This window comes from Puntigrus tetrazona, chromosome 22 (genome assembly GCF_018831695.1).
Source record: "Puntigrus tetrazona isolate hp1 chromosome 22, ASM1883169v1, whole genome shotgun sequence".
Lineage (NCBI taxonomy): Eukaryota > Metazoa > Chordata > Actinopteri > Cypriniformes > Cyprinidae > Puntigrus > Puntigrus tetrazona.
This window is the reverse complement of record NC_056720.1, coordinates 16,518,549-16,527,285: the sequence shown is the minus strand read 5'-3', so window position 1 is coordinate 16,527,285 and position 8,737 is coordinate 16,518,549. Positions and strand designations below refer to the sequence as shown.

At 36.0% G+C, this 8,737-nt stretch overlaps 1 long non-coding RNA gene across 1 annotated transcript; it reads right to left on the bottom strand.

Moving 5' to 3' along the window:
- Positions 1-500: 500 nt before the first annotated feature.
- On the bottom strand, positions 501-4,656 carry LOC122327176. The gene is made up of 3 exons (XR_006247619.1): positions 4,523-4,656; positions 1,037-1,151; positions 501-961 (listed from the first exon to the last, which is right to left on the bottom strand). It is a non-coding gene; the product is annotated as an uncharacterized LOC122327176 (long non-coding RNA).
- Between the last annotated feature and the right edge of the window lie 4,081 nt (positions 4,657-8,737).

Sequence of the window (8,737 nt, the reverse complement as noted above, 5' to 3'; positions counted from 1 at the left end):
TTGTGCAAAATTTAAACACTACATGTGTATTTAGTTTGCTTTTGCCGACGCAAATACTACCTTTAAAGAGAAGCAGAGGTGCTGTGTATCTCGTTCGTTTCTGAACGAATCAGTGATTCAAAGCCCTAGAGAGCCGTTCAATTCGTTCCTGAACGAATCAGCTATTTGAAAGAATCGACTGAAAGACATTTAGCGCCACCTGCTGCTGGTTTTCATTTATCATTTTATTTTATAAAAAGCAAACAAACAAAGAAAAACATTAAAAGGGTGTATAATGTGTATTTATTTATTTTACTGTATAAACAATGCTTATATGATATGGCTATAAAATGTTATGAAATTCAAAACTAGTGAGGCAGTAATATTATTAATATTATTCATTTTTTTGGTAATTTTAATGAATTGAGCTTGAGAAGGCCAGTATAAGTGTAGAAATAAGAAACTAGTTTGAACCATTTGAATATATATATATATATATATATATATATATATATATATATAATTAAATACTATGTAAAAGTAAAATGTGTAATGCAAATTACAGATAATTTTATTTTGGGGCTCATATTACAGTTCAGTAAAATATTTTACGTTATTTCAGAGGAATTACATTTATTGATCATTTGTTCGTTCGTTCATTTGTCTATACAATAAAATTGATTGCAGTAATTTCCTCTGATCAGACCCATTTATTTATTTATTTCAAAGGTAAAATGCAGTCAAATATTTATTTGTCTATTCATTTAATTGCTGATTTATCATAGGCTCTTTGTGTCGTGCTGTGAACTACTGTATCCTAAAAACGTGCTCAGCACCTATTGTGCAGCTAATGAAATATTAAACCTGTTTATATAAAGTCTTCACACGCTGTTGGCTGGACTTCAAACCCTGGAGGAGGAGAGACAGAACGCCTGGTATCGCCGTGTCAACACATCAATCCAGTCCTCCATTGTTGCCATTCCTTGAAAAGAGAGAAAGGGCTGAAAGCAGCGAACGAATCTGGAGCGGACGCTGTGGGTGTCGAGGTTTCGCTTACATATTTCTTTTGCGAGCCTTGCACTCGTCCGCAGAAGACAAGACGTTTCTGGTGGACTGTGTAGATCGCGGCCCTGAATCTAGTGGTTGTTTTTTGCACTTCCGTAGATACAGGCCTGTAACAACAAGTTTACGAAGGAAGAAGTACATCAGAGCCTCGATAGATGTTCTCAGAACTACCTGAGGCTATGCCTGTGTCCCAATGTTCACACTCCACCCTAAACAGTACATGAGATTAGAAGAAGAAGAGCATGCCAGAAGTCCCTGCACTCTTTGATGGCTAAAATCACCCACAATCCATTGCGCTTTGGGGAAGGATTCCAACTGTAAACATGAATAAAATGCTTTAGAATAACTACGAACGTTGCGGACGCGCCCTACCGGCGTTTCGCTAATAATCCACATTTAACCTGCTGTGAAAGAGACAGAAGAGACATGCTCGAAGGGCGTTGTGTAAGGGTTTCCTGGAAACCTGGCAGGCAGGACACACCTGGTTAAAGTCTTGATGTACTAATGAGAAGATGACTTAAATCAAGCGTGTTTGATTAGTGATGCATCCCAAACGTGCTGCTGGATGGCCACCAGGAACATGGGAGAAAAACACATCTCCACTCCAAATGAGTGTGTGTTTCAGTCATCAGTGCAGTATTTCACACACACACACACACACACACACACACACACACACAATTAGTAATCAATAAAATGAGAACGTTTTTATTAACATTAACTTGATGCATCCACCAATAATCTTTTTTTGTTTGTTTTCTGTTGGCTAATTTTGTATTTTATAGATATGATTAATAAATTATTAAGTTGGGTATTATAAAATAGCCTCTTAAATTACCTTATTAATGAACAATAAATTAAATATAGTATTTATTATTAATTATTAGTATTATTTATTTATTGTTTGTCAAACGTTGGCTTGATGCATCCACTAATAAACAAATTTTTTATTGGCAAATTATTCACATTTTATTATTAGCATACTTTTGTATGTGCTACGAAAATGGATAGTAATTAGACATGAATTAATAGTAATTATTAACTGTTAAGTTGATATATTGTAAAATAATTATTAATTATGTCATAAAATAACATGTTTAATTTTCAAACAAACAAAATACCTTTAATATATATGGTACATTTTAATAATTTTATTTAAATGATTTATTTGCGCTGTGTATAAAATTGGTGTGACGTAGCAAAAATGTAGAATAAAAAACTTGGCACACAAAAAACATGAATCTCAAATAATAGCATGAGAGAGGTTTATTTTATTGTTTGTATATTTTCCTGTCACACCATACACCGATACGTCAGCGGCTCACACACACACATAACTACACGCACAAGCACTGTATATTTAGAAATGTTTTTCTGTTGAGCCGTCCCCATTGACGTCTTCTTGTGTTGTTGTTTGATTCCAAACATTAAGTTCATATGAAACTGAGCCTATCTGTATTCTGCAGTCTTTTAATTAGGCTCTCTGCCAGCTGAGACGAGTCTGGCCGTGACCGCGTCTCTCCACCCAGAGCCGCAACACAACCTGAACCTGGAGCTTCAGACGCAAACCACAGACCAGACCACAGCGCAAAAATGACTCGATTTTCAAGAGAAACAAATAGTCCCGCACCAATTCTTTTTTATTAAATCATGCAATTTGGTTTGGTAGTAGTGCAAAAAATGTATACATATCACATTTAATGTACTGTTCCAAGGGACTACAAACACGAACTATTTTATCTTTACACACACACACACACACACACACACACACAGGTTGAGTTAACCGTTGACGTTAGATACTAACTTCACACTCACTAATGAATGTTCTAGTTACGCTTAACTTTAATATTACTTTGAGTCTAGACCAACTTTATTACACTGGAAAAAAAGTGGCTGATTTTAGTTTAGATGTTAAACTGAGTTTAGACAACAGAAGAATTGTTGTGGTTAGTTTCAATTCTATTTTCAACATTATCTTGAGATTAGACTTACTTTAGGCTCGTGTCATTTTAGACTTGAAACTTCTACATAGTCTTAAGACTAACTATGTGGAGGGTTGTGCTTTATTCTCCTGGCTAACATTAAACACTATTTAGTATCTAGACTAGCTTCAGTCATTAAAGGAGACGTTGCAGATGATCGAAACGTGCTTTTAAACACGAACTTTATACTACACTATCTTCAGACTTCACTTTTCACCCATAAAGAGAATTGCAGGTCAATTAAAATCTAACTTCTGCGTTATCTTGAGACTAGACTAACTTCAGGTTAAACTAGTTAAACTTTACACAAATAAAGATATTTTTTATGCCATTATGTTTACCTTTGACACTGTTATCTTAAAACTAGACTAATTTAAGAGAGAGACAGTTGTGGTTGATTGTATTATTTTCCATTAAATGAAAATGTGGTTGATTAAAAATAGTTTTAAACATTATCTTGAGACTAGACCAACTTTACACTAGCCTTTCTTTAGACTAGCTTATTTTTTCACTTGTATACAGAAGTGTCGTGCTTGATTTGTTTATCTTGAGACTAGACTAACTTTAGACTGCATTAACTTTATCTTAATTCACTCATTAATATATCATTATACTTTCAAACATTATTTTGAGATTAGACTAACATTAGACTATCTTGAGAGTAGCCTAACTCTTATAAGAATGGTTGAGGTTGATTAAGAACAAACAAAATACCTTTCAAATATTATTTTGAGACTGGATTAACATTAGACTGCGCCATCTTTAGACTAGCTTAACATTCCACTCGTCAAAAGATTGTATTTGAATAAAGAAATATTATCTTGAGACTAGACTAACATTACACTACACTATCTTTTCACTTTTGTTTTGTTAAAAAATACTTTTAAACATTATCTTGAGACTAGACTAACATTAAGCAACATTTTATTTATAGAGAGATCGTTGCACTTCGATAAAGAAACCTTTTATAACATGACCTTGAGTCTACATTAACTTTAGACTACACTAACTTTAAAATAAAAAAATGCAAACATTATCTTGAGACTAGACTAACTTTAAGCAACATTTTATTTATAGAGAGATCATTGAAATTAAATTAAAAAATGTATTTTTGTATTATTTCATTATCTTGAGCCTAGACGTAGATCACACTACACTATCTTTAGAAAAGCAACACTAACTTTAAACAACATATCACTCACGAAGAGATCATTGTATTTGAGTAAAGATATATATATATATATATTTCAGCCTTATTTTGAGACTAGACTGACTTGATAATAACTTAAAACGTCACACTAAAAGAGAAGGGCTATGTTTAATTTTTAAAATGTAATTGTAGGCGCTAGCCTAAGTTAACACTGGCTTAACTAAATATATTCGCAATGATCTCAGCTCTCATTCCAAACAGACAAACGCTGGAGTTAATTATCGGCACAAATGCCCTTATTTTCGTGAATCAAGAATGAAATGAAGAAGCACAGATGATTTACCCAACATGCTCCGGTTTGTTTTGACACCCGCTACAAATGAGCCTAGCTTTTCGGTCTGTTTGTTTGGCAACAGGCATGCTGAGGGTAAATTTCCACAGCTGATAAGGCATGTTGCACGTGTTGACCGTGCCTCTGCCGGGTGTCTGCGGAGCGACCTTGTCTTACCTAATGAGGAGATCCTCTCAGGGAGATTACAGGAAGCTAGGCATGATTCACCACTTCTGTCAGCGCCAGTACTCTAATTCACCTTTAAAACAGCGAGCATGGAACGCGAGCTCGCATGAATCACGTAAACCGACAAACATCAGTGCAAAAGAGTTGCGCTCACTGTTATGACTGCAAACTATCCATTTTATCACAGCTACACACCACGCTTTTCTTCCTGGACATTTCGGCTCTAAAAGATGGGATTCGTTCACCTCGGCTTCTGTTGATGACCTAATAATGAGTTAGTACAGACTTTGCCCACCTCCTCCCTGGGTTGGCCCACTGACACATAAACGTCAGCTTAGCAGATATGATCCATTAAGACTCTTTGAACCTATGAATGACAGGCTAACACGAAGGCGTGAGGACTAGGGACTATAGAGTTACTGAGATAGCAATCCTGCTATCACCTGTGTGCCCTTGAGCAAGGTTACTCGAAACCAGGTTGTTACTCTATGTACTGATCGTGAATGGTCAGCTTACAAGACAACAAGCTTTATCTTTTACAATTTTTCATTTGTATGACCTTCAGGCATTACCCTCAGCAGTGAGCTATAATTGTATTAAAGATGCACCTGTAGTGCGCTTCAAATCCTAAAACAAAGCTGTACTCACACTCTGCTGTTCAGCTTTAGATGTACAGTTTTCATTTAATTGAACTTAACATGAAATTGAGTGCTTAAAAACTGTTCATGACATCTAATTTTACAAAAGTTCCACGTATTTGCTACGAAATTCCACAATAAATGATGAAAAACAACTTTTTTAACGTGTTTTAGGGTTTTTGGGGGTTATCTTTTAAGTGTCAGGTTGGAGAAACTTTCCTGATCTCACAATAAAACAAAATGATATCATGTTGTAGTAGGACCCTTATGTCTGTGTGAAGGTCAGCTAAAGGTCTATTAGATCTTTATATTGAAGGCAGAATTAGTTCAGGACAGGTTATGCGATGTCATGCGGTACAACCCTAATAATGTTGTGTGAAAAATAATGTTATATTTTTAAAAAACAAAACAAAAAGAACCAATTTAGTATAAAAAATATGTACAAGTATTATGAAAATATATATTATGCTAATAAAGAAAAAAAAATATCACTTTGATTTCTTATGGTTTTGCCAAATGACAGGTTTTCTTTAAAGTGGTATAAGTTTTTTAAAACCACATGAAACGGTATTAAAATAGTTTCCTTTAATTAACCGTGGACTCTCTTTTTACTTCATTGATCACCTTTAGTCCTGATTAACTTTCATTATGGGGAAAAGAGCAGCATGAACATTCCGCTAAACATTTCATTTCGTGTTTTACGGACGAAATAAGCCAAGTGGATTTGGAACGACTTGAGGGTCAACACGGACATTTGTGGTATCTTTTAATAACATTTTAATCAAATTCAAAGCAGTGTTTGCACACTTACCGAAACCAGTAATGACAGTATCAGCATTAACGGTGCTAAAATACTTTATGTCCTGGTTTCAAGGACTTTGCGTCCAACACCCAGTGCTGGAATCTGAAACGAACATTCTTTCCTGTTTTTTCTTTTCTTTCTATTAGAGGCTTTGACTTTAGGCCCAGCGCTCGCCTGCTCTTGCACAATACAAAACCAAAACACTGCCTGCCAAAACCAATAGCTTGCCTCCCGCTGATAAGACAATTAGCGCGTCTCTCGCTGCAGACTCCACAGAAGTTTTTCTAGGAAACCTGAAGGAGATATTCAAGAAATCTGATGGTCGCTTTCACTTCTATTATTCATGGCATGGCAAGTCCATCACTTTGAATTACAAGGAAAAATAGTTAAATATATGGTGCCTGGAATTATAATCGTTATTCTTGGACTGCGCTTCAATAACAACCATGTCATTCTGCTCTTTACAAAGCAGAGGAGACGGATCAAATGACCCATCCAAACCTCTGGGGAGTAATGAGCGTTTTCTTCATTTCTCAGGATTCAGAGCAGACGGGCACGGAGCGTCCGGTCTGTTTGAAGTGTTCATACCTAAACCATTCCCTTTAATACGTCCTAGGAAAACCTGGGAACAGAAGTATCCTATTAACCGCAATCCTGCACACATTCAGAGGAATGGCGGTAAACTGTTGCGGTCATTATGTCCGAGAGACTGAACAAGAACAGCAAAACAGCGTCAGAAACCCTTAACGAAGAGCAGGAAATGCCACAGGCACACACTCGCCAAACGCTAGCTGAAAGTAATGATGTGGTTCAGTTGATTCGTTAGTAAATTACAGCCATTTAAGTTCATAAAAGCTACATCATGTTCCGGATTATTAGCTATAGAAGAAATCGACTTCTTTTTTTGTTGTTGATGAAGAAGTCAATTCAAACGAGTTCGTTGCGTATGCCAATTCATTTATCACAATAAACTACAGCTGAAGTCAAAAGCTTTGCACACACCTTGTAGAAACTATAAAATGTTAATTGCTTTACCAAAAAAAAGATGGATCACACAAAATGCATGTCATTGTTTATATAGCGCTGGCCTGAATGAGATATTTCACAAAAAAAGATTTTTGCATATAGTACACAAGAGCAAATAAGAGCTGAGTTTGTAAAAACGATCCTGTTCAAAAGCTGCTTCCCCTTGCTTCTTAATACTGCATTGTTAGCTGGATGATTGTAATAAACAGTTAAACTGCATACTGTTCTGCAGAAAAATCATTCAGGTCCCACAAATTATTTGGTTTTTAACAGCATTTTGTGCATTTCACGTTTTTGTATTTGTGTATTAGTGTTTAGAAGTAAACAATTTTCCAAAAATTACTGTATGATTTTGAGATCCATGTTTTCACTCTGAGGAAAACTGAAAGACTATACAGAAGAACCAGAAGAAAAAAAAAACTATGCATTTAGAGCTGGGGTGTGAAAACTTTTGAACAGAATGAAGATTTTTCTAATTTTGCGTAAAATATCATAGTTTTTTGTTTTGTTTTGTTTTGTTTTCATTGAGCACTGCCCTTCAGAGGCTTCAGAAGATAGTTACATGTTTCTCAGAAGACAAAATAGGTAAAAAATTATCCTGATCTTCAAAATTCAAAAGTTTTCACCCCCCGGCACGTAATAGGTGGTTTTTCCTTCTGGAGCATTGGTGAGCGTTTCAACCTTCAGTGATACTCTCTCGCTTGTCCTCAGTGTGAAAAAGATGGATCTCAAACTATACAGTCACTGTTGGAAAGGCTTCAAATACACAAAAATGTTACAACACCAAATCATTAGTTGGACCTTAGTTACATTTAATTACTTCCCAATGCTGGTAACGGATTACAGTTACATTTATTTTGTAATTATCTTGTAGTTACATGTAACATTAGACTAAAGTATAACACTTTCAGTGTAACAGCATGAAAGCACAATCACATAGCTTTGTTCTTTGTCAGGGTTTCTGTCAATATCCTGTGGAATATCATCACGGTGTTGCAGGCTTAGTGAGTTTGTTTTGACAGGTCTCAGCTGGTGTTTAAAGCAGACTTCTTCTCCCTAGTGCTCTACGTTTGGCATGCCACAGCCATTTTTTGATAGCTCGTCATTGTTTTTGTCTTCATTCCTATTCCAGGCAGAGTTTTTAGAGAAAATGTAGAAGTTTCAGCTAGTGGAGGACGGAGGACTCAAATGAAAAGCTGAAGTAGGTCCAGAGGGAAGATATAGAGACTCCCAGCAGCTGATAAGAACCAACAATGTGAGGGTGGGCAGCCTTTCAGAAACCTCATCTACTTCCAGCTTAATCTGTTGAAGCAGCATTATCCTCAGAGAAACAGCAAAGACTTGACTGTCGCTGAAGTATTAAACATGGAGAACAAGTTGAAGCGATCTGTCATGTGACGCCTCGGGCTGAACACATGCATGTGTTTCGTGAAGTGATTTCTAAAAGGAGTGTGCTGCTAAAGAGCCAGTGATTATAATAACGTGCTGATAAATGACTGGATAAATGAGTCTAGGCCTGCGAGCACAAAGGATTACGTAAGAGATCTGAATTCCTGCACGTGCCATTCTTCAGGG